This window comes from Hippocampus comes, unplaced genomic scaffold (assembly GCF_001891065.2).
Source record: "Hippocampus comes isolate QL1 unplaced genomic scaffold, H_comes_QL1_v1.1 scaffold62, whole genome shotgun sequence".
In the NCBI taxonomy this organism is placed as follows: domain Eukaryota; kingdom Metazoa; phylum Chordata; class Actinopteri; order Syngnathiformes; family Syngnathidae; genus Hippocampus; species Hippocampus comes.
Window position 1 is genome coordinate 714,124 of NW_017806062.1, and position 26,994 is coordinate 741,117.

General features: G+C 43.5%; 3 long non-coding RNA genes across 4 annotated transcripts; all 3 read left to right on the top strand.

Annotated features, from left to right (window-relative positions):
• The first annotated feature begins 7,226 nt into the window (after nucleotides 1-7,226).
• LOC109529814 (uncharacterized) lies at nucleotides 7,227-16,704 on the top strand. Of its 2 annotated transcripts, none has more exons than XR_002170892.1 (5): nucleotides 7,227-7,361; nucleotides 10,693-10,775; nucleotides 11,597-11,734; nucleotides 13,692-13,735; nucleotides 16,073-16,704. It is a non-coding gene; the product is annotated as an uncharacterized LOC109529814 (long non-coding RNA). The 2 variants fall into 2 exon arrangements; XR_002170891.1 differs by lacking the exon at nucleotides 7,227-7,361 and adding an exon at nucleotides 9,941-10,254.
• Nucleotides 16,705-18,924: 2,220 nt separating this feature from the next.
• On the top strand, nucleotides 18,925-21,151 carry LOC109529820 (uncharacterized). Its single transcript, XR_002170893.1, has 2 exons — nucleotides 18,925-19,382; nucleotides 19,834-21,151. It is a non-coding gene; the product is annotated as an uncharacterized LOC109529820 (long non-coding RNA).
• A 3,323-nt stretch (nucleotides 21,152-24,474) lies between these two features.
• Nucleotides 24,475-26,612, top strand: LOC109529853 (uncharacterized). Its single transcript, XR_002170897.1, has 3 exons — nucleotides 24,475-25,846; nucleotides 25,925-26,021; nucleotides 26,577-26,612. It is a non-coding gene; the product is annotated as an uncharacterized LOC109529853 (long non-coding RNA).
• Nucleotides 26,613-26,994: the final 382 nt, after the last annotated feature.

Below are 26,994 nucleotides of genomic sequence, written 5' to 3' on the forward strand. Positions count from 1 at the left end.
TGATTTCTGGGGTCAGGCGTTGCGAGGGTATTGATACGGAGGTCAATTTTGCACAAAGAAATTCACATCTATGCTCGTTCCTGGGGACAACAGTTTCTCTCTCTCTCTCTCTCTCTCACACACACACACAGGCATTTTGTTGGTTGATTGAGATGTTGATTTCTGTTACATACATACATGTTTATGTCATGACCTGGGTCCGAATTTTGGGAGGATAATGATGAGAACCGCAGTTTCTTTCTAACACACTTTCACATTTACGTTGGCTGTGAGAGATGCCAATTTCTTCAACATATATTCATGTGGACGCATTTTCTTGGGTGTGAGTGTTGGGCTGCTGATAGGGACGACAATTTCTCCAACACACACGTTCATGTGATTGCCTTGATTGTACATTTATCACTCATGCACACATCTATGCTGGTTGCCGGCGAGACCAACCGAGACACTGATTTCATACACACTCTCATCCAAAGACAGACCATTGAGTGAACAAACGTGTGAAGATTGTCCAGTGAGTCTCTGTTGCCTTGGCAAAAGCAGCAAGTACGTCTTGTGTAAGCTTCAATGAGCAATAATCTTTTAAGGGGGGGGGGGGGGCGGTCGGGACGTGGGCGATGTTGATGTGTGGTGGAGGGTCTTTTTACTGGGAAGTAGCCTCCCACTGATGATTCTCAGCAACATTTGCTTTAAACGGGCCAATGTCACCCGGAAGGAATGCGTTCATCCTTTTTACACAAACTATTTTTATCTCATACATGGCGCCAAATCATAGCATTTTGTTTTGCGAGCAGAATGGATAATGAGTCACTCTACTCGATTAATGGTGGAACTACATAAAGTATACTGCAAGTCAACTAAGATGTGGTTGACTGGCGTTCCAAACAGTAATAAATTAGCCCTTATGGTGTTTCTTTACATTTGGTTTTATAGTGCCATGTTACTTTATTAAAAATAGGGAACAAAAATAATTTGGTCACCATGGCAATGACATTTTTTCACCTTATTAAAAGGTCAATGTACCATCAACATGATTTAAAAAAAAATGGGGGGAAAAAAATATTTCAAGGTCAAATTACTGCACATTATTTACAGAAGGGACCCAATCAAAATCAGGGACCGCAAAAGACAACAAAATCCGTAGCGGCGCTGCTTCTGATGTTGTCCTTGTTTGCCTTCTACAAGACTGGCAAATATGATTTAAATTGTTTTCTGGCTGCTCCGCTTCCCTCCGTGACTAAATGAGAAGCATTCAAGAGTCTTTGCATCCTTGGGGGAAATAAAAAATACCAGGAATGTACGTTAAAAAGAATTCTTTGGATTGCCAGACATTTGCTACGTTTGTTTGTTGTTCAGAGAATGCTTAAAAAAAAAAAAAAAAAAGTCTTCTTTCCATGTGTCAAGGCTAATTGGCTTGAAGCTACAGCTCATTCTGAGATCTTTTTTTTCCATGGATGTAAATTATGTTCAGCAAATATGGTGATCAAATCCATTCGCTCTACTTATTTAAAGTTCTAATTGTCTAAGAGGTCACTGTTTTTTTTTTATTCAGAATTAGTCGTGTTTATTTTTAAAGGAAAACAATCACTCAGTCTTATCAGGAAAATAAACAAAAAAATGTACTTTAGTTTTAATTTTATACATTTTATCTTGCATTGTAAAACATTTTATACGATAAAAATAATTGTCAAAAACTTTTTTTTTTTTTACATATATGCATTGAAACAGTCTCTAACAGATTTTAATTAATCATCAATTTTATTAATACATTTTGGTTTTTTTTTCAAATTGTGTTTTTTGGTGGTGCTTTAATTATTTATTTATATTTGAAGAAAAAAAGCTATTTCTATTTGAGCAAAACAGTTTCTTTTCCCCCTAGGCCGGAAAAGAATTTTGTTGAAGTTTAAGGAAATAAATATTTTTTTTTATTATGAAAAGAAAGACACGTGTTTTTCTCTTTTTATTTTTAGAGAAAAAGATGGTTAATAAAACACCAAGAAAACCATATTTTGAGTACAATCTGGATGGACTCAAATCATGTTGTTTTTCTCGATATTTTCCTGAAGAAAAAATATAGTTGGATCCAACAAAAAATATTGAAAAAAATCGAAATCTTCTTGGAATAAATCCAAATCTTTTTTTTGTCAAACAGTGCATGGTTTCTGAGTAAATGATTAAAAAATAAATAAATACAATTGTTGAAACACCTGGAAAAACACATTTACAACTTTTTGTCAGCCTTGTTTGTGTTTCTTAAAATGAGAAAATACTCAAAAACAGCATAATCTTATGGGAATATATTCCGTTTTTTACAAGGACAAAAATGCCATTGTTGTTTTCGAACTGGCACTCTAAAGAAGCTACAATAATAATGTTTGTGAGGAAAAAAAATGTAGTACAGTATTTTATTGAGAAAAAAATTTTCTCTTTTTTTGAGGGGAGAGAAAAAAAAAGTCATTTATTTTCCCCCCCAAAAGAAAGTTGCCAAAACATCTGGAAAAATATTTATAAAAATCAAACATATAAAAATACGCATGCTCACGTGGCCACGGCCTTGCGCGTGAGAGAAGAAGCCGCGGAGGAGGTCGGGGCGATCTGGGGGCGGTTGTCGTTTTGGCCGAGTTACAAAGTGATGGCGGCACACACGCATCGCATGCACCCTCCTGTGATCAAAGGCTGCATACGGGGATGGCTCCGGCGCGCGTGAGATGAGGCCAGACATCTTCAAAAGATGAAAAAGGAAAAAAAAAACCTTCAGAATGCGGCCCTCGGCCAATCGCAGAGGAGAGGTGAAGCCGGGGCGTCAAGATGACTGAGACGGGGGGAGGAGGGGGGGACATAATTATGATGGGAATGTCATTCATGTTCCTGTCGTTGTAGCTGCTGGTGTTCCCGTGAAATGAGCATGATTTAGTTTGACAATTTTTCTGTTCCCAACTGCAGTTCATCATCATTTTGAGGAGCTTTATGGCCTTCGCACTGCTCCAACGCGTATCACAAAATCACGCCGGATTTCTTGCGACCTTATCTGCTCCTGACTAGCGACGCAACAGAAAGTCTCCCCTTTATCAATGTCCGTCAATGACACCAATTCAGTTCACTGTCTCAAACTCATAACTGGATGAACCAAAATGTTCCTTCGACTCAACCAGGCCTCCCCTCTTTATCGATGTCCGTCAATGACTCCAATTCAATTCACGTGCCGCGTCACTGTCTCAAACTCACAACTGGATGAACCAAAATGTTCCTTCGACTCAACCAAAACAAAATTGAGGTGACTGTTTTTGGCATCCGAGAAAAGAAGATTGCTGTAAGCGAATGCCTGGAGTCATTGTCTTTTAAAAGCCAAAGACCCGAATCCAAAAACTTGGGGTGCTGATTGATTGGGATCTGACTTTCAAGTTTCTGATCAAAATCGAAGGCTCGCGTGTTCCTAGCGGACAAGGAGAAGCTTATTCATGCGTTTATCTCCAGTAGACTTGATTATTGTAATGGCCTTCTGAGCAGACTCCTTCAAAAGACCATCAAAGACCTGCAGATCATTCAGAAGTCTTCGGTTCAGGTTCTGACCAGAACAAAGAAATCAGCAAATAGTACTTCAGTCTTAAATGCTTTACATTCGCTCCTGGCTGTAGAACAGATTTAAAAATTCTTTTTTTTTTTTTTTTGCCAGGTTGCAATTTTGCAACGCTGCTCCATTGCCAGTTGGAGAGCCATGGGGCAAAAACTACAAAGTCTAAGACGGTAATACGAGCAAGTAGAAAAACTGTATTAGCCACCACAGAAACTAAAGCTAGTCTATTCAAAGCGATTGGCCCAGCCACTGAGCTCCAACTGCGCCTCAACCAGGAAGTACGGTGGCCTTTCTGTGTCAAAACGTGTTTGGCAAAGCACTCCGTCGGCGTGCCGTGTGTCGTGTTTTTCATTAACTGAAACAGGTTGCGATTATTGCCAAGTCGACTTAACGTTCTCGCAGTTGCCCTTGTAGATCCGCCCCTGCGGCTTGAGAAGGCTCATCCCTAAATCTTCCAGAAAAAAAATGGCGTCCGCATCTGTTTTTCCTTTGCATCGGCTTTGTAGAGACTCCACGAACGAGGCGAAATGCATTCAAAAGAGAGAAATAGAGAGAGACAAAAAAAAAAAAAAAAAAATGGATGAGCTCATCAGCTCCCTTGGGTGTCGCATCATTGCACGATTCCAGTTAAGGACGTTTGATTGATGGCAAGGCTTGATGAACGGGTGAGTTTGGCAGTGAAAGACAGCGAGATGACACACACACGCATTCATGTTGAAGTGTGGAAAAAAAAAATGGCTTCCTGGGAAATCACATGCGGAGAAATAATTAATCACTGCCGCCTCTCGATCATTTCTTCTGGCACAGACGGACAACCTGGAGTCACACCGGATCATTTTTGACGTTCTTTGGGATTTTGAGCGGTGCCTTACACCCACACACACACACACACACACACACACACACACACACACACACACACACACACACACACTTACACGGGATGATTGGTAATTAGACGCGTCAGTGCACATCTGCCTTAAATAATGAACTGACTTCATCGGAATCACGCGATAATCTGACTCGACATCATAAAAATCACACAATGCCGGTGAACAATTGAAAAAAAAAAAGCATAAAGGGCTCATAAAGAAAATGCGTTTAAATTCACAAAATCCTTTTTCAACAGAGGACGCTCTGAAGTCGTACGCAATCTCTTGACATGGGCTGTTCCATCTTTAATTTTGTTTGGATTTGGGGGGGGAGGGCGGGGGATTCCTGGCAGTATTAAGATGGAAAGTTTTTGTCTATTATGATGCATTTAAAGATTTAAGTAACACTTGTCATGCATTGTCACGGAACCAGCTAACACCACAAAAAAAAAATATATATATATATATTTTAAGATTCAAAATAAAAAAACAATCTGACTGTATATGCTAAGAAACCGAACGCCCCTGGAGTGGACGGGATCGTGTTTGCCGTCATGTAGATAGCGGCTCCGATCAATGACATTTTGAATGGATCAGCAAAGGATGACATAACAAAAACGATCACAAATTTTGCATAAAATGCAAAATATCTGCTGTTCCGAATCAGCCGATCAGACCTGTGTAAAATCGAGCGTGAAACGTTTGGTTGGGTTGTCTTTGGGTAATTCCGCAAACAATCAGTCCTAACCTGCTAGTCATCTTTTTTAACATCAAAAGAAGGCTTGTGCCATCAATCCGAGGATCAGAAAAGTCACTTCATCAGCCATTCCCTCACTGATCATCTTAACGAATGTTTGATCACTACCGCACTCCGGTCTTCCTTGGAAGCAATTTACCTCGACGAACGTTTTTTTTTTTCTTTTGGAATGACACGTCACACATTCAGCAGTAAAGCAAATGGCTAAAACCATCATTCAAGCCGCTTACTCTATTTTCCTTGGTCAGATGACATGCGTCAGTTTGTTTTCCAAGAGAACTCTCGAGCTTCTGCCACGCGGAAGGACGTGTGACGTCACGGTGAAAATTTCCATCGAAAACGGATTTGAATGTTCCATTCAGTCAACCTTCTGTGTCATTTTCTTTCGCGATGGCGAATTAAAAAAATAATAAGAATCCATTTTTACCCTAGCAAACGATCACAGCAAAGACACGCTAGCACGGCTTGCTGCTAAATGCGTTGTCAGGGTCACTTCGGGCCACGTTACGAAAAGTATCATCTCTGAGGCAGTTACGCAGCAGCAGGACAAAAACAAGGAAGGTCGTTCAAGAAGAGCGGACGCTGACGCCAAAGCACGGCGGCCACTTGATTGCTGATTTGTGGTGCAAACAAACGATGAAAACTTCCAAGGCATGAAGTCTTTCATCTTTATGAAATAGCAGCACCGGGACAAGGACACGGTGTCCTCGTTACCTCCTCCTAGGAGCTTACTGTACGTTGTCAACTTAATTGATTCCCAAGATACTTTGAGGAATTTTAAATGGAGCTTCATCATCCGTGCTGTTTCTTGTCGTGTAAACGTCCTTTTACGTCAGCGGTCTGTCGTTGAAGGATGAAAACACGCACGTTAATAACACGCTTTTGTCGCCTATGTGCGGGGCATACGCGGTCCAGGTAAGCTAGCTTGGTGCTGCGCCGCACCACCTAGCTAGCAACGAGCTTCGGCTGGCTACTAGTGGGGCTAAACATGCTGCGGACTTGCTCCTTCGTCAGTTATCTCCCCCACGGCAGCGAATAAGCTACACGTCTGGCCAGTGTCGTTCTCACAAAAGCGATGACAAGGAGGACTTAACAGAAAATGGAGAAGCCATGCTAATTGCTAAAGTAACCTAAGATTGATATGGAATCATTGAAGACCGGAAGTAAATGCTTGGGTGATGAAGTACACTTTTTACGGAAGTTTGGCTGGAACCACGTTAAAGCGGGGCGTGTCCAACTTTGAGCAACAAAATAGCGTGCAATTTTAAAAAGCTAGGAGTGGGGGTTTTTTTTTTGTTTTTTTTAAACAAAGTAATGCTTCACACATCGTTAAACAGGCCAGATATGAATTATGTTACCTTACAGCGTACATCACTCAGGGGAGTGGTCCAGAAGATTAAAAATATATTAATATAGTATTTTGAATATTTATAATATCACGGTTGTTGTTTGTTTTCAAAATGATATCACAATAGAGCTTGTCTTTTTTTTTAATCAATTCAGCTTTAGAAATGTATATTTGTGTTTGAAATTTCCCCACTGAAAATGTTTCTCAACAAGAAAATGGAGTTTCCCCCCTTCTCATAAGTTCGATTGTTTGGTAAAAGCCTTGCTCCAGGATGAACTTAAAAAAAAAAAATTGGTCCATAAAATTGGAAAGTGAAAGTGAAGTCATTGGTTCGCAAAACTGCGAAGAAAAAAAAGGTATTTTAAGGTTTGATATATGTATATATACGATACGATTTGCAGTAAATATCATCGGCTCCCTTTTACTCTGTGGCATTCATGAAACAGAAAATCGTAAAAACAAGGTGGGGGAGTGTGCTAGCTAATCCTCACACATGTACAGGTACAGTATGTAAAAGCCACTTGTGTGCATGTGGTGACAGAGTCCATTATGTTGAGTTAAACCGGGTTTTGCTTCACTTCAAGTGAGGGTAATTAATGCCTCACTAAGTGCATTGGAGCTTTTTATTGAGCCTTGGCTAAGTGGAAACCCCCTCTTTTTTTTTTACAGGAGTCTATATGTGCTTTTTGAGGGTGGGTGGTGGTGGGGATTGGCCCAACAACACAAGGCGAGTGACAGTGATGAATGAAGCCTTTGCATGCACTGATCCCCTTGCATCGCATCATCGCGGGCCAAGGAGGCGCACAGAAGGTGTTTTTTTTTTTTTTCCGTGCTTTTTGCAGTGAGGTGATGAAGCGGAAAGTGGTGCGCACACCGTGGAGCATTCGGGTGACCTCTCATTTTCCTGAGCACTGTAAGATGTTTGCTATTGCGTTCATGTTCATGCTAACTCCTCAGTGCATGACAGAGCCTCTTGTCATTGCACTTGTGTGTGTGTATATGTGTGTGTGTTTTTCCCCCCTCTCGCCCCTGTGTAAACACAACTTTGCTGCCAAATTGGAAAGAGTTAAACATGCACATAAACTGGAGCGCACCCCCCCACCTCCCCGCCATGGTACCACCTAATGACAACACCTCCAGGGTGCTTGTATGGAACATTTCATTTCAGGAGCAGCTGGTGATAAACAGTTAGGGGCTATTTGTGTCGGGTAATGTACAGGTTCTGAATCTTCTTGGATAATGATTCGAGTCCTACGGGAAGGGAAACGCCACAGACTCACATGATTCGTTTTTTTTTTTTTTTTTTGGTTCAAATAGAAACAGAAACAATGCAGCAGCAACACAGCGGATACAGATTATCAGAACGGTTACACTAATTCAAGTTAACGGGAAGGTCAGATCAACCATATTCTCTCTTTTAAAACCGGAACTTTATTTATTTATTTTGCTGATTGTTGTTTTTTTCTGACCTATTAAAATATTACAACACAAGAAAAAGATAATGACATCAAAAATAGGGCAATATTCACAAATTGTTCTCTCTACTGTCACGTTACACAAAGCATTATAAAACAGTCAAATATTCTGCCTGTCATGAATATCTTTATTGTTTGAGCATTAAGGGACCAGAAGTTATTTTATTCATTTTGTATTTTGTTAATCAATTGGCCGATTAATGGGTCATCAGAATTTCCAAATGTCGGAATAGGCATCGTTTTAAAATGATTCTTTTTTTTTTTGGGTTGTTTGATTTAAATAAACGGAATCACCGCAAAAAAAAAAAAAGAAAACCTGCAAGCTAAGCTTAGCAAACTCACTGAAAAGAGTCAGATGATTGATTCAGTTTAACGGACTCACCAGAAACACCAACTCAGACGATTCCGTTGCGTCAGTGACTCGTGGACTCAGTATGATTGAATCGTATCGTCTCTCGCTGACCCAAATTAACGGACTGACAGGCAACACGGCAGTGCCAGATGCTACGCTCACCTTCATCGGTACCACAATACGGACATTTGCAAAACCAGAACACCGAAGCACCAGCTTTTTGGTTAACAGCCGAACGCGCTTACCGATTGTGCTACAGAGACTCGTGCGTAAGGCGCCCTCTGACTTACCGGCAACCCGTCACACAATTTCAGCTGGCAAAGGCTCCAGCTCACCCACGACTAATGAGTACAAGCGCGATAGAAAATGGATGGATGGACGAGTTTTCCTACTGCTTTTTCAGTCAATTAAAGTGTAATCTTAAATGTTTCCATTAGCTAAGCCCCGCAATTGCCTTTGGGGTGGAGGGACCCTTCTGGCACCCACCTCAACATTCAAGGTGTAGCAGGCTGATGAATGCATACTCAGGCCTGCAGTAATAGACCCAAAGTGCTCCTTTCATCTGGCACCCGGAGGAGAGCAGGAATGCAAATGTGTTATTATTACCGGCGTGGCGTGTATTTGCCAGCCTGGCTTTGAGTGTTAAGCGTGAGGTGCGAGAATTACAGTGGTGCCAGATTACTGTCATTATAATGTTCAGGTAGTCGTCATCATTAGCGGCGTGGCGGTCGTCGTCGTCGTCGTGGCGTATGGCTAGATCGTCTCGTGCACTCTTGCCCAGTCCGTGATTCACCTGATGAACGTGCGTCAGTGCAAAATTTTAAGCTTTTGAAGGCATGTGCGTTTCATTACGTGCGTGTGCGATTTGACGGGAAGTGTGAAAAAATGAGTCAGGAGATTGAGATTGTCAAATGGTTCTGTAAATGTTTACCAGCTGTCAGGCAGGTGTTTGGGGTCCACCAGCGAGCCATTTTCATCATTGCTATGGTTCTACCATCGACTAAAAGGTCCTCACTTGTCCATGTTACAAGTATAGAGTAGTAATTTCCATAATGAAGAGGTAAGGTGAAGATCATTTTTGCTACTCCCACGAGGACTAAATAGGAAAAGTTATCATTAGCATCCCAAAAAAAAAAAAAAAGTGAAAATCTAGTGACACCTGAACAGTCTGGATTTTACCAAAATAAAGACGTACTATTATGAAAATAAGGCCGCAACATGAGAGGAAAATTTCCTGAAGTTTCTAGGAGACGAATGTTAGAATTTTACAAGAATAAAGTCTCGTTTTTTTTCCACCCAAAAAATATAATATTATAACACGCAATACTGTGCAAAGTATTAAGTTTCTTTCAAAAAGTCTTCATGTTACGAGAATCGTAAGTGATTTTGACAGCAGTGAAGTTTCAATTTCGTAAGTAAAAAAGACTGCCGTAACGGCTACAGACATTTTAAAGGTAAAGGGAACAAATGTCGCTTAATGGGGTGTATTAAAAGAATGTATTTGTGCCTTGTAATATCCGTTCTTCTTGTGAGACTGACATTATTCATGCAACTCTGCGGTTGTTTTCTCATCGTTTCTGTTCAGTTAAGTCTCCTTCTGACTATCTAAATATCTAGCTAGCTCGCTATCTAGCTCGCTATCTATCCATGACTGATTTGGTTTGGCCGAGGGCTTGCATCCATCACGCTTAGGCACACGCAAGCAGGTCAGGGCTGACAATCAGGCCTCCCAGCATTCTCAAACATCCTGCTCGGACGCCGCTCCCGTTCCGACCGCTGAAGATGGATCCCGGTGTCGTTGACAGACGAGAATAGCGGGAAGACAAGACACCTGCGACGGGATAAGCCTTAACGCCATGTTCGATGTTTATCGCAGGTGAAATGCTGGTTTGGTTCCCACTTGCGTCCATACGCGCAGATAACGCAGTGGTGGACAGAGGACTCGTTTGATTTTATTTCCAAGCAGAAGGCCGATTAAAGTTGTGTTTAGACAAGAGAGGCAACAACAGTGGAGCACACCGCTAATGTTAGCTGCTAACTAGCCACCAACTGTCTATTTTCTGTATGTGTTCTGCGTGTCTATTTTCTTGCTCTCCTGTTCCACACTACAGTACTGTCACTGTTTTGTAAGTAATGTTTGTTAAGTTCAATTTCTACGGCATGTGGCATTCCCCAGGCTGTTGTTAGTATTGATATCAAAAAAACGAAATGCCTGCTTGATTTGTGGCTTTCACATTTACTTAAAACATTGCCTGTTTAGTTAAGAAGGGTTTTGTGGTGAACACTGATCCATCTTTTGCCTTTTTTTTTGCAGGTCAGACAACCCCATGAGAAGAGGAATGGGAACACGAGGCTGATAATAACTGGCCTAGTTGGGGATTGAGTGCAACTCTCCAGGTCAGCTGAACTTCATGTTCGTTCTTGGTCGTGTGTCTGTATTCAAGTGTGTTTGCACCTTTTCCCAGATCACACTATTTAGCGACCTGGTTAGGAAGCAAGCTGTTGACGAGTTTTAAATATAAAGTCCGGCAGCCAGTGAGAGTCAGTGCTACAAAGAGAAAAAAAAAAGTCCCAATTAAATTATGGTAAGTGGCCTAGACTCAAAAAAGGAGAGTGGGTCTGTTTCAAATTGGGCCTGTTTCAAATCACAAAACACCCGCTTTCTCCCGCCAAATGTAACGTGAGCTCAAAGCGTAGCCTCGCTGAGATGAAGACTTCTTTCACAGACAAAAGACAGCCGTCAACATTTACTGTTTGGGTCTCAACACGGCAACGGCGCGGCAGAGATGGCAAATGAGCGGCGAATACCAGCAGTGACTCACGTGTCGGTCTGAGCTCGTGTCGCTGTTCCCGGCGGCTTGTTTAACCTCAGTGGAAAAGTGTATTGCGATGAATTACTTAGCGAGTATGTCCTGCAGGGTACCTTGGAAGTTCCAGCGCACCATATGGCATACATTCTTTTTTCCAAACAAAGGACATTTTTTCCTTCTTTTTTTTTGTTTTTGTTTTTTGTTTTTAATGAATTCTGTCAAGACTGATAAATACAACAAGCATTTTTTTGTGTGTGTTGAGGCATACCAAGTTTTATTAGTTTGCGTGTGGTGACCTAACCATGCCCTCTCTGAAGCTCACAAAAAAAAAAACAAAAACCAAAATAAACGTTTTATATCTTTTATTATTGACTTCATCTCGTCCAGAATGCGCCTTTTTCAATCCAGATGTGCCCATGACAAAGGACGCATTGAATGTGTCGCTGATCACCCATCTCTGCGAACCAGCTGAAGTGACGGTTGTTTACGAGCCTCTTGTCGGATGCTTGCGCAGGAAGACATTGATTGACTCCATGGCACACCACGGTGCTGTTGTGTGTGGGTTTTTTATCTCGCCTCTCAATCCCTGTAATCATTTATGAGTTGCAGTCTGTCCCCGTCATTTGAAATATTTATGGGTACTAACATGTGAAACCTTCATTAACTCTACAGGCACACTTTTTAATTACAAAGTAACCCTATGAATTATATCGGCAAATCAAAGTAAAGCTACTCACCCATGGCAGACACCGAATAAAAATCCCCCTCAAAAAGAGAAACAGAAAATGACATCACAGTGCCGAAAGTCTCACGTAACGACTGTCACAGCTCACCTGTTTTGAGGTTTGGTCATGTGATGTTTGCAAGCTAAAATCATTCTTTTGTGGAAAAAATATACTTTGTTAAAAGTCCGTAAAAAAAAAATTAAAACTTGTCAAAAAATTAGTTTTTTTTTCATGAAAAAAAATATTTTCTCTCATTGTAAAACCATATACTTTGTGTTCCAAATAATTATGCAAATGAGGTTTTTCTCAGATTTTTATGAATAGTGTGCGCAAATGACAGCATAATTTTCAAGTCAACGCTTACAGAATAATTTTGTTTTGTTTGGTTTTATGCAAACATTCCAATGAAAGTGCCGTTTGCCGAGACTATTTTCTAAAAATCAGAGAGAAAAGTTCATTTGCACAATAATTTGGAGCGCGGTGGGCTTGAAGCAAATCAAGACATTTTTGGGGGGGGGGGGATGGCTCAGTGTCATGCGGAGGACAACTATGGCTATCATTACCATGACAACCATTGGCCACACAAGGGCTTTGTGACAAAGTGAGTGACGACGAAATGTTGCCAACTTGGTGACCTTTCTGACCCCTCCAGCGGCTACTTTTCCAAATAACAGGCTGGCAACAAATCTGGAGCCTTTTTGTGCTCTTATTGGAGTCTTCGGAAGAATATGAGACTCCCCCTGGTGCAGTAGATCCCCCCCTTAGCGTCCAGACTGTATGTTGCTCGTGCAAGGGCACCAGTAACTGATACCAAGTCATGGTCATTGGACTTGACAGTCTAAAAATAATACTGAAAACTTTAAGTGCACTGGAAGTACACTTAAGCCAGTTGACACGCGAGAACACCGTGCGCTAATCATATATTTACAAATTTGCGTGATCAGTCATAGCGCGTGCAGATACATATTTTACATTTTTAAGTTCTACTCAGTGAAACCTTTGGAGTGGCTTTCTTGTGAACTGAAATGAACACATTTGATTTAGGTTTCATCCGATGATTTAAGTGGGCTCCACTTAAAAGGATAGCTTCCCTCAAAGCTTACGTACTGCTACATTTTGATCGATATTTAACAGCGAGTGACCGCCGGGAAATTACTGTACATAATGAGATCAAGGGCGCCAGAGTTTGTGTGACCCACATTGACAACCGTGATGCACTTTGACGCACCGCTCCTCTAATGTGGAACAGGGATGGAGAGGTCGGCGGGGGCGGAGTGAGGGGGTGGTGGCGGGTGTCTCGGATACTTCAAATGTTTCAAATTCAGCAAAACAGTGACCCACACGCCCACCCTTTACCAGCGCCACGCAGCAACCTCGAGAGAACCGTGAAAATAAATCCGCTCACTTGGACCTCAGGAACGGGAGGGGGAAAAAAAATGCCCCTTTCTCACCAGCCCGCAAGACAAAGTGAAGCTTTTTGCATCCATATGCTGTACCTTCACGTTGGAACATACATTTGTGGAAATGCATCAAAATTTGAGTCAAACTTCATCATATGTGAACGTTCACAACTCACTCGACCTCATTTCAGCCGCCGTTGAAAGACTTCCTCATGTGTATTTGGCTTTTCATGATGCTTTGTCTCAAAGGACGACGGTGGTAAGAGAGGAAGTAAGCAGTACTCATTTCTTGGATGTATTGTGTGTTTTATTTGGGTAGGTTTCTGGTATGTCGAGCAGTTTTCTATCAACAGAGGACTTTGATATGGGTTTTTCCAGGCCATTCCGACGCATTTGAGCCCATCTGTTTGCTGCAGCATTGAGTGAGTATTATTTATTATTTATTTTGTCTTCAATTTATCACGCACTACTTCTTCACTGTCGCTCATTAAATACTCCATATATTTAAAAAAAAAACTGCTCATTGTAAAAGTAATATTAAAAGTAATAAAAACTAAACCGAAGCAGATAAAAACTAATAAAATCTAACAAACCCACTCTAATAAAAAAAACAAACAAACAGAATTTAACAAAACAAAAATCATAACAAAATCAAAAGTTACTCCAATGAAGAGCCCAAAACTTTTATACAATGCAGTATAACCCTGTTGTGCTGTGTCAGTTATCTTGAGCATGGCACCCACTATAAGAGCAGTAGCCGCACACTTCAGTATGTGCGTACTTCACTTGACCGGGATGCAAACATAATTTTCAATATTTAGCATCGCTCTTTTTAGCTTTTCATAATGTCACTTAAAACAATTCCTGAGCACTTAACACAGATTTTATGATTGGGATGGGAAAAAAATCAGGATTAGAAAGTAGCATTGTACATGTGTCATACATGTGCTAATCATCCTCCTGTATGAGTGTTTGCTTTTATGTGATCGTTTTTTTTCTTTCATAAGACACGATCTTTAGAAAAGTACAATGTGTGTGTGTGTGTGTGTGTGTGTGTGTGTGTGTGTGTGTGTGTGTGTGTGTGTGTGTGTGTGTGTGTGTGTGTAAACTGATAGAACCCCATGTCTGTTTTTATCATTTCCCCCCTCTTGTCTCCCTCCTCGCCTCCTCATGCTGTCAGTCTGCCCACTAGGCCAGTTCTTCTGGATAGCCGCCACAAGGAGGCTGCTCACTCGAGTTCCACTGACAAACTTGAACAGAAAAAAAGAAAAAAGAAAAAAACTGAACTCAGCAGACCCTGCCAGCCTGAGGACGGCAGCTTGTGAGCAGACGCTCGCAGGAGGTCAGCGGAGGCGCGAAATGCTTCGTGCAGCCAGCACGCCGGATCTAAATAGGTTTGTTGTCTTGTAAAGAGTCGAGTAATGAGTCGGAATGGAGATGCAAACGTCAGATAGATGGAGAATGCAAAGCGGTTGCCAAGATTGGACTTTTGGAGGATGTTCAAGTCAATTCTTCTGTCGAAACATGTTTGTTTTTAATATACCAGCGCAGGTCAGATTCTTGGTACCCTTCCGTTTTACAGAAAAAAAAAAAAATACTGGCGGCACATCAGATAAATGGTTTATCACATCTGCCTCTCAGTTCGGAGGTTAACATGTTCATGTTGTGACTCTTTTCCATGACTTTTAATTTCTCACTCTAGTTGCTGTTGAAAACACATACGATAACGATTTTGTATATAGTGTGCAATGATGGAATCAAAAAATGATTTTACATTTCTGATTTTTCACAGTCATAAACGCCCTCTGAGGAAAACCATAATGATGTTACCTGCAATGGACATGCGATTTGGCACCCCTGATTTGGATTTTTTTATTGATTTTTTTTTTAGATAAGCTTTTCTTCACAATTCTTAAAATCCCATCACAGGCTCTGGTGCTGGATTGCCAAAGATAGCGTATTTAGGCATTTCATGTTTTGTTTTGCATCAGTCAGTTTTACACTTTTAATGGCACCGGATATTAAAATGAATACGAAATTGAGGGGAACATGAGTCTCACATCAGCGCCGTCAAACAAACAACTCACTTGCAGTTTAAATTTGATGGCCGGCAGAATCCCAAAACATGGGCTTCAGATCCATGTTGTTGGAAGGGAGGAAGAAAACCGATACAAGCAGGCCGGGCGCGGCCGAGGTTCACATCCCGAATCTTAAAACTGTCAGCCGGACTTGCCAACCACTAAGGCACCGCGCTGCCTCGATTATCTTCCATGGGCGGGAATCGTTTCATAAATCAAGCAATGATTACGGCCTTCAAGTGTTCACAGGTCATGTGTCACTCATGTCTGAGGAAACCATAAAAACAATCAAGTGCTTCCGTGCGTCTGTCACGTTCCTCTGTTGTCAGAGGCTGACACAAAGACTCCACTAAAATAAATCCAGCGCTGAAGATTTATGAGCTTCATCCCGTCTGTTGCACACAGGGGCCCCTTGTTCAGGCTTCTGTCTGTCTTTGCCTTCCTTTTAGTCGCCACTGTCAACTGCCTTTTGCAGCATGCCTCTCCATTTATCTCCTTCTCGACTCGTCTCGGCTCATATCTCTTTCACCCCCCACCCCCCCCAAAAAAAACTTTTCTGCCAGACTTCCTGGCCAGCTGTTCCTGCAGACAGGGCGTCTCCCCTCGGGTGTGGCGGAGGTCGAGCAAGCGCTCCCGTGGCGACGGGATGCTTCTCAACACCTCTGTACGCTGTCTTCACAGCAGCCTTCACCCCGGAGTGACCTCGCCGCCACGTAACGCCACTGTGGACGCGGAACAACACGCGTGCAGTCAGCGCTGGATGGATGCGACCACGCCGGCGAGATACTTTACACCTACGAGTTAAGTCGCTCCACCCAAACAGAAAAATCAGACAGACACCAGAAACCCAAACCAGTGGGGTGGAGTTTCAGCATATCGTCCAAAGCCCATGGATATAACCTTTTGAAACACGTTGCCTCCAGGAAGTGTTATTTTTGTTTTTTATATGAAACCTGAAGCCTATCTTGAAACCCAAATTCGGAAGCCTGACCCCAATTTGAAAACCTAAATTGCTGCCACTTTAACCCCACTTTGAACCTGGTGTGACCAAGGCACATTTCCCAACACTGCGACAGTCATTCTCCATCAATCTTGTTTGCAGTTGTACTCCGTTAGAGAAGTTAAACTGGCACGATCTGGACCCTTCTTTTTTCAAATACGATACCCTCTAATAATTCACTATTTCCTTAGTCGCCATTGCTGGGAAATAATGACCTTCCCTGTTTACTTAGCTGTGTTGCAGTTTTTTTCTCCCCTCCCCAAAATTCCGGGGTAATTGTTGAGGCAGGTCAAACGCGACATTCCTGTCGGCTCCAAAAAAAAAAAAGGAAGCCAAAACAAAATGGCAAAGAGTTATGGCTTTGTTATGATCGGCATTGGGAACAACACATTCTAAAAGTATCGTGACAGCAGTACCCCTTCAGGCTTCACGCCATAATTAAAAGCCGAACGCTGGCTTGCAAAATAGGTGGAACAAGGAGGGAGGGGGGCGGGGGGGGGCGTTAGTGACGATTCTGGGGTTGGTGGTGCGAACTGAAGTGTACTTGGCATGTCCTCCTCATGGTTGCGTGGGTTTTTTTGCAGGTACTACAGCTTCCTCCTTCACGCATGTTTCATGAAAGATCGAAATTGTCCGTAGATGGGAATAAAGGATTCAAAATGTTGGTAGAGATTTTAGCCAGCATCATGAAAGTTGGTATTTTTGATTTGCTTTTGAGGGCCACATAAAATGAGGTGGCGGACCAGATCTGGCCCTCGGGCCTTGAGTTTGTGATCTAAATTGTCCATAGATGGGAATGGAGTAATAGAAGGTTGGTGTTGTTTTTTTTTTTTTTTTTCAGTTCAGTCAGGTTTTCCCTCACCGCTTGTGTTAAAACCCACATAAAAAAAAAAAAAAAAAAAAAAAAAAAAACCAAAAACCTAATTTGAAACCCTACCCGATTTCTTCTGTGTTGTCCACCATCGTGAATGGATGCAGATGACAGTGTTTGCTTTCCACTTCCTCTGCGGACATGCGAGGAGGGCTTGGAACACCGGCTCAATGCCGTCACCGCGACCTAATGAGGTGGTTTTAGCTTAAGCAGCGAGCGTTCAGCCCTACTCTATAATTCCGCATCCGCGGCTCCTCTGGCCAGCCTGCGTCACGAGTGCGTTGGTCCGTATTCGCCATGTCGCCCGCAACGCCGCCAAACATGTCGAGCGGCTGCCGCTGCAAGGTACGACGTTCCAAAGGAGCATCAATCAACGGGGGGAGAGAGCGGTTTGCAAATTGGCGACTCAAGGAAACACTTTCGCACAGATGAGTCAGGCGTTCCGTCACGATATCGTCAAATCCGTCCCCCCGCGCACACAACACCGGGCAATGGATGGGACCTCTCTTTTGTCCTCGCGTTCTTGGCAACCCACAGATCGAGCCGCGCTAATCGTCTAAACGTTGTGCCTGTGCCATGTTCGCTAATGATAGGCTGCCTTTCCAGAGCGCTTGGCCAGCGCCGTGTAAAGTAGCTGTCGGGTGCAGCGAGGGCAAATGTGCAGGAACACGGTTGGGCGGTGAAAACGAGATGGCGCTCCAACGACTCTTCACGTAAGCCTGGAATTCGTTTTAGGTCTGCAGGAACGGAGCCTTGTTTAAATAAACAAAAAGTCTTTATTAATTAAAGAAAGAAAAAAAAAACCCTAACAAAAGAGTTAAACACAAATCGTCAAAAATTGGAGAACATGAAGCACGACCAAATGGGTTGGAAAAAAACAAACAAACAGAAATCTAAGCTGTAGGCTGAAAGCAAACAAAAGATTTCCAGAAGGAGGCCAGAACCTGCGGGAATAGGGACATAAAGTGAAGAGTATCCGACAGAGGGGTCGTTCAAAAAAAAAAACATGACTGGAGCGAGACGAGATCCAAGGCGGGAGTCGATCTGGCATCTTCCTTGTGTGGGCGGAGAGTTGATGACTGGAAGCTGATGACCAATCGCTCCCGGTTGCACCATACAGAAAGAGAAGAAGAAAAATACAGGTAAGCGCAAACTGACTGATGACAGAACATGACAAGTTCCTTGAAATCCAAAGATTTGGAGAGCAGCAGATCACTTTGGACGTTCATCCGATCTCCCCTTCATGTTATACTGCTGAGGCAGTGGTTCTTTAACCTTGTTAGAGGTACCGGACCCAACCAGTTCATATGCACATTCACTGAACACTTCATTAGTGAAAAAACACGAATATGACTTTTTTCAAATTCAAGACAAAAATACAGTCTTAAGTTTTTAAAATTTTACGACGTACTACAAAGACAGTCACACGTTGACGACTGAGCGAACTAAATTTCCCGCAGCACTGATTGGACAAGCAATGTCATGCGATCATCCGCAGCCAGCGATGGCCAAGCGGGTGTGTCATAACAAATTGACATGTTGAGTCGGGTTTGTGTTAACCTCCATGGCAGAGGCTCCGTCGAACCCCTGAGACCGACTCAACGAACCCCTGGCGTTCGATCGAACCCAGGTTAAGAACCACTGTGCTGAGGCTATCCAAAATCTAAGGCCGGTGACTTTGGGCGAAATGTGCGGGTACACTGAGGACCAATCACCCATCACTTATACAAACGTCTCCGGACAAAACGGGCAATGAGCATTCCCAAACATGAATGCTTTGGGAATGTACGAGGCTACCAGAGCACTCGCGGAAAAAACACTTGAATTTGCAAATCCCTCACAAAATCAGAACCCGGAATATTTCTATCTGTGATGCAGAAGTGCTATGCACCATGTGACGCCGCGCACTTGAGAACTGTTTTTTTTTTTTTCTTTCTTTTAACAGAACAATTCTCATCTGCGGCCAAGTGTCCTGGAATGACACTCATAAGTGTCTCGATTCCCCGCCGAAATGTTTTATCGCCCTGTGGAAATCAGTTGAAAGGAAATCCATCGTCGAGCCACAGGATTGATGTTTTGGCAGAGGATCCCAGCCTTTTCCCTGACTAACCCGTCGTCAGGTAAGAGGAAGAGAAAAGTCTTCCCGTTGCATTTGTTTTGTACGGACAGTAAAATCCACAGCACGTTGGACCCCTAACACACACACACACACACACACACACACACACACACACACACACACACACACACACACACACACACACACACACACACAAACACACACACACACATACACAAACACTTCGTTTTTATGCTTCCTCTGAGACAACTAAAACATAAGCGAATCTCCACCTCGAGATGCGATGCAGGGGATGGGTGGAAGAGGCGTAGGATCGTTTCATGCACATCGTTCATCATTTCCACCCGGAGAAGCAGGAATATATGCACGTGTGTGTGTGGGTGTGCGTGTGTGTGTTTGGGTTTCTGAAGGTAAGGTATGCATTCAGTGTCGTTTTTTTTTTTTTTTTTGGGTTCTCTGGGATTTACGACCCTCCTTCCACTCTTTCCCAGCATCCAAAAGGCCGGCTATGTTTCTGCCCCGCGGGCGCTGACTTCTCCGCTTCCTCAGCAGAAAAAAAAAAAAAGGTGACGAGAGGAATGGAGGAATGTGTCTTTTCATCAACACCGCGGCAACGTGATTCCCTGAACGCGAAGCGGCGAGGCCAACGTGGCTTCCGGGCTTCACCTGCTTTGCCGAAAAAAAGAAGATCCCGGGAGGTGACAGATGTTGACTCAATGCTATCTGGCCATGTCTGCGAGATCTCACTTTTCGGGAGGAAAACCATCGGTGCGAGCCCGGGCATGCCTTTGTATGGCGGACGGAGAGAATAGGTGCGGTTGTGGACATACCAGACATACCAAACCAGGCAATAAAGCCCAACGTAAAGCGGTGGCGATTTGGGTGAAAGACGGCATGCGTTGACCCCTGCGGCTGAGTAGGCAAGAAAAATGGGACAGCAAAAGGTTTTCACCCCGGTTAGAGAGGTGCTGAGGGCCAAAAAGTTTGAAAAAGATTAAGCGGACTTTGCCCCATTTTGCAGTCAAGCCAACACAAAGTAGGTTAAGCTCCAATTTCGACTCAAAAATAGACAACTTTGCCTCTTAAAGTGGACGGTATTACTCTTGCGGGGTGCACAACTGATCCAATAAGAGGAAAGTTACCATGTGTATAGAATATTTCGGGTCAAATGGTCCCGATTTTCACGCCGGCGCACAGCCGCGGGTATGATATCTCCGCGTTTGTTTGGGTTTTGGAAAGCTTTCCAACGGGGCGCGCTCAGCCGCTGGCCAAACGAGGGCACGATGGATCCGACGCGGATAGCGCAAACGCACGCTTCACGGAATTGTAACAAAATGCGCCTTTCAAACATTCCCAACTCAGTGCTGACTCGCCTGTTAGATGTGGACACAGTGAGCCACTTCTTCACGCGGTATCACGATGAAGCCAAAAATATGCCAGCTGTGCAGTACCGTCTTCACCAGGTGTTAGGCGTGAGTCCGTAGCGACTGCTTTAGCACATTATGCTTTCAACCACACATTCAATTAAAGACATGACTCACTGCTGACTTTGCTGCAGTTTAAGACGCTAATATGTTCATACTGGTCATTGCTTGTTGAGACCTTCTTTATCTGTGAGCCGAGTCATCTGCGCCACAATATTATTTTGTAAAATTGTGGACGCCTCACCTTCGTTAGCATTTTGAGCTAACATCAGTATAACATTAGCACATGCTTTATGGAGAGTGGAAGTACTTTACTTGCCTTGAGGTAGTCAACTGACGATGTCTACTCAACGTGCAGAAGTAAAAAAAAAAAAAGTAGAAACAAAAATCTGTATGGACTTGTACCACACATCGGTGCCAGCCAGTCCGACACAAAGCTGCAGTTTGTGCTAACGTCTGGCAAAGACTCAGTGAACTTGACTGAGCCAGGTGTGCACGTAAGCCTCACAAAACCACTTTTTTTTTTTTGGAGTGAACAAAAGAGTTTTACAGGTGCTGGAAGCTTTTTTTTTTTTTTTTTTTTTTTTTTTTAACATGTCACAGAAGGAGGCCAGCTGTTTCCCCTTAGTTCCCGCATTTGGCAGTCTTGTGAGCCGTTGCCTTTTTGGAGCATATATTTGAGGGTAGCAAAGAATAAATCAGTCAGTGATCTTGATACGACAGTGTCAGAATCGATATACAGCTCTCAGATTAATCGTCACAATTGAAATGGCGATCTAGTAGGATATGTGCAGTATTGATGATGCAATTGGTGTTTCAATTTGTTGCCAAGTGCTCCAAGAGAATTTCATCCGAATGGAATCCTCGTTTGCTTCGGTTTGACTTTTAGTGCATCTCGGGTGCGTGCAGGAGGAAGGGGAGGTGCACCGACTCAGCCGAGATCCTGAAACGGGTGAAAAGCCTCCCAAATTTTAAGCAGGGCTGCTTTACTTTGATGATTAGAGTTATATCACGATGTGGGTGTGAGTGGTTGTTTGTCTTGACATGTCCCCTGTGATTGACTGGCGACCAGTTCAGGGTGTTTTGTCTGCCTTCTGCCCAAAGTCCCTGTTCAGGATAAGCGGTGTTGAAAATGGATGGATGGATAGCGTTATACAGCAAACACGGGTTGCGCGCGACGGGCCTTGTTCTCCTTCCCAACTATTTACACTCTTGTTGGCCGAATGTGCCTCCACATTTAATCACAGATTAGAAGCGCACGTGTCATATCGCAGTGTCCGTGTCGAGACTTGAGATATTTTATGACATCTGAATCGCTTTTCAGTGTGTGTGGGGGAGGAGGGGGGGGGGGTCTTTCAAAAGACATCAGTCGGGGCTCACTGTGTGATGGCCTGAAAGCGATACCCTGGTAAAACCAAGTGGGAAGGGCCAAGATTTAATGTGGCCTTAACAGTGGCAGCCCACCATCAATGAGACCCCAGGGGGGTACATTTGATTTCTAATCCTCACAGTCCTTCGCCGCCGCCACCGCAAAGACATTTTGTGTGCAGAACACAAGCTACAGTTTTACTTGGGTCATGTTCACATTTCGTGTGCTTTGTAACAGCACTTGAGAGCTCACCTCGGGCCAGAAACGGTGTCTGTCTTCAATTTGGGTGGTTTTCCCCATAGCTGCTTAAAAGCTAACCAGTCAATCAATCACATTAGGAGAAGGATGGCCTGAATCGATAAGATTGTTGCTGAGATAATCATTGAAAGGGATCATTGTTTTTTTTAAACAACTTTTATGGTGCGTTTTAGCGTACAGTTCTGGTTTGGGGTTTCTCTCATAGAAATATACGGTTGGAATTTCACATCAGCTCCAGTGGCTTCAGCGTAAAGGGCTTTGCCGAGTGGAGAAATTGCCCCGGTTATAAACTGAAAGTCATTTACGTACGACTCTGATGGGGCCTTTACTTGTTGACTTGGTTATATTTATATTTCCTACTCTGACAACGTCAAGCAGCAAATTGCAGTTCTGATTTCTGACATCGAATGCCAGAGAAAATGTTCCGAAAATCATGGCAACATGAGAACGAACCTGTGTTACATAAGCTAAATGTTTGCAGCGCTATTTTTAGCAACACTTGATCCAAAATGAGCCGTGCGTTCTTCCTGTTGTTGTGAATATTAGCTGGCTGGAGGCCTGTGCGGCGTTCTTACCCTTCAGACTACTCTTGATGCTTTGCGATTAGTAAAAGCGGGTACGACCAGTTACAGTTTCTGGTATCTGATAGTCAACGGAACGGACGTGTTTTCATATTTGAATATGCTAATTTTCATCTGTTAAGACTGCCCCATTACATTTTTGCATCCTACCTGGCAGCCACGCACCATTAAAAAAAGAAAAATGTTCTCGAGACTGGATAAAATGCGAACCTGCTAATAGTCGGTATGCTAACTCATAGCAAGATGTTCCAAGCGTGTTCACTCCCGATGCTCCATCCCCACTTTACCCAAACGTTCCGTTTGTCTTCAACGCGACTCGTTTTCCAGAGTTTTCTGCGGCGGTGTTGACGCCACTTCCTCCCGTAGTTATACTTTTGCTTTCCGCGCGGTCGTTGAGGGCGCCCGCATTTCTCTAGTTTGACAGACTTCCAGGTATGTCCTTCTAAAAAAAAAAAAAAAAAAAAAAATCGGGGCTCTTTCTTCCCCCCTGGGGAACGGCCATAATGCGAGCCAGATTGTGAGAGCATGATGGTAGGGGAGAGGAGGAAGCGGTTGGGGGGGAATATAGATCTCATGATTACCAACAATTGACCAATTCATTTGAGACCTCCTCTGACATGCCATGTGTGCAGCTGCGTTCAAGACTGCGGTTATTGTGCGCGTCTGTGTTTGCATGCGTGTGTTTAGGCTCAATCACTCCCACAATAATAAATCAAACCAGGGCCGGTAGCCTTTAGATCACGGTCGGGCCCGGAGCTTTGTTTTTTTGGAGAATGCATTTGCCAGCAACGCCAGCGCTGATTGAGCCACCGAGAGTGCTGTTTGGATTAGAATGAGCTGATACGTTACACGGGCGCGGCGCCGGCACTCAAGCGCGTGTTTACGAGCGACAGCCGTGCTTAAAAAGACTTTTTTTTTTTTTTTTTTCTTTGGTGGGATCGTAGAGCACAGCGCCTTCAAGCGCCGGCTGAGTTATGGCGAGCTTGTGCAAGTGGTGAATTCTGTAAAGCAACAAAGGTAACATGATGAGCACTTTAAGCTGAGGCCCTTTGTAGCTTCAGCCCCCGGATTGCTTTGGACAGGCCGCCGTAAAAACGTACAAAGAGATTCCACAAATGCCAGCAAACTCGGACAGATCGCCCACGGCCAGGTAGCGCTTCAAAACATCCTCCTCGCTTTTCGCACACATGTGCACAGCTGGCATGCAGTTGCTGCTCGCACCTACGCATGCGCCAAAGAACAAAAGACTTTTTTTGTTGTTGTTCTTGTTATTTCTGGCATTTCAATAATGTTGACAGAAGTCAAAAAGATCCGTTTCCCCGTTGCGTCTGGACCCCATTGTTTTTTTTGTGTGTGTGTGTGTGTTAGCCTCTTGCGATGGCGCTAACATTCCATTTCAGACTTTTGGGCTTGTATCACATGTGCAGTATTCACAAAGACGTAATTGCATCTTCACAGCTGTAGGGGAGAGCCTAAAAGCCACGTTCAGTTTTGTTTTTTTGTTTTTTTTTTTTTTTGTTTTTGAACATTCAGTCAATCTTGTATAAGACCAAAACTGCTGATGTTCATGCCTGTAAACACCTTGGCCTTATGTAAGCATACCTCAATTTCCTGCCCACTCAAAATTAGCGACACATCTCCATTGCATCATTGCGGTCAGCGCGGTAATACTGTACGCCCCCCCCCCCGACTCCCCCCGGTGCCACCTGTTGAAAGTTCCTCCGACCAAGGTCTGCCTGCATTTGGCGAAGGGTGGGGGGGGGGCTTGCGTTTTCAGTGCAGTTTCCATTCAAAGGAAGGCGACCTGACGTGGGCGACACATTAGTATACGCATAAAAAATTAGTCTGGGTTTTGTGAAACACATGCTGTGGCTTTTCTGTAGTTTATGAGTCATGTGCATTGCAAGGTTAAGGGGAGGGGGGTCATCACGGTGAAGTTCCACTTCGCTGAAAAATATGCTTTCAAGCCATCTTAGGCCTCATTGTGAGGCAAATTCTAAATCAAATTTGAAATGTGAGATCCATGAAAGACTCAAATTTCCCAATAGGTGCGGAGGCGAGAGTAAAGGGCTCTTTGTCCGGCACCCATCGATAGAGTAACTAAGTTACTTTTTCAAGGTAACTGTGGCAACACTGGTCAAGATGGAGCGAAGCGATGCGGAAGATGAGTCAGCACCAAAAGTGACCTCCTCCAAAGAGACCACGTGACTGTTTGTCCCACGCTCAGCCGGTTGGCGTGCGACGGCTCGATCCCACCGTAACACGACGCCGCATGTCGAGAGGGGGGACCACATGGGGAGCACCGTGTTGTGATTTTTCTTTCTTTTTTTTTTCTTTTTGGTTTCATGAGTAGGAGACGGACGTATGATACATTCCAGCCCCCCGGCGGCCCTGCTACCTATAGACATCAATCCTCTCCCCTTTCACTGGAACAATAAACCCACTGCCGCCGAGAGAGAACTCATATCAGAACACCTCCTCTGTGGAACGTTGCCTGCTCGGTCCATAAAGCTCAACCTTCTAGTCACCTCCATAATGGCCTGTGAGGGGCACTTCAACCCCGGCCCGAAATCGCAACTCTAAAGCTTGACCTGGCAGTGATGATGTGATACGTGACCCCCCTGAATGAGCACCTCATATGGAGAAATGTTTTTAACGGCGTTGTATAATTCAGATGAGACTTGGTGATGCTGCGTTCAATGAGGCCCAGATGGAAGAGGATATGAGTTTTGCAAACAACCCCCCACCCCACCTCCATGACACCTTTGTTCACACCCACAACCAAAATTCCTCCTAACTTGTCACTCCTTTCACAGTGATGTGTCAAGTGTGATACAAGTTCCGCGAGTGGCACCTCAGGCTCCGTTTCATGGTACAAGAACGTATCTCTGAATTCAAATTTTAAACTTTGTTTGTCAGTGGCTTAACCTTCCACTTTTATCTATCTCAGGGAGCGGCCATTTTGCCACTTGCGGTTGACTGAAAATGACATCAGAGTGCCAAGGGGCTCGTCTTGAAAACGTCTCGCGACCAAATCCAGAAAACAGGTGAGCCGTGATTGTTCGCTACCTCAGCCCTGAAGCACTGTGATGTCTTTTTAGTCAACAGCAAGTTTCAGGGCTGAGTGTTTTTTGTTTGTTTGTTTGTTTTGTAATGCATGCTGAAGAGTGATGGAGAAAAAAATTGAGCAGACTGAAAACAAACACATTGAAATCTATCCGAGACAGTCTTGAGGACCTCTTGCCTGGAAGGCAGTGGTGTTGACCCAACCCCATTATCCCTAAAATAAAGAATGTGTGTTTTAGTGCCTTGACCTTGAGTTTATTTCATTCCGTGAGCATGTTCATAACTTAAAACATTTTTGTCTCAAATGATTTTTCCTCACTGTAATAAATGGAATGCCATGAATTTGTTCCAGACCTCTAAAAAAATCACCACCAATTTTGGGGGGTCTTTTTAATTGGAAAATAGTACACCCCAGTCTTGTAAAAATTCTATACAGTAACAGCATAATTACATAGCTTGTCATGAATTAAACAATTTGTGTATCACAATTACATTTCAATGCTCACTGACTTTGCACTGTGCCTTCTGATGTGCAGGCCTTGGCGACCAGGGAGGATAAAGAATATATGCCGGTGAGTATTGTTGTATCATCTGTCTATGTGTGTCGGGTGAATCGTAAGTTGAGACATCACTGTACATGGTATTGAGCTTCTCAATTTTTATGTACCTTTTCTCTTGGTGAATCGAGTCCCTCAGTCTGGTTGTGGTGTTCATCGTCGGGATCGTTTCAGCCCGTGTTCTAAATTGAGCGCTTTCAGCACATGGGTCAACATTGCTGACATGATGGATGGTCATTCCGTTTTTAGTGTTCTTTGAATGCAACTGAGTACTCTTTTTAAAACCTGAAGAAAAAAAAAATCAACTTCGTTACCCTCACAGTCTCAAAAGTCAAAAGTCTCGAGTAGTTCACATCTTAACGACTCTAGTTAGCAGCTCTGGTTTCGCTGGGTTTGA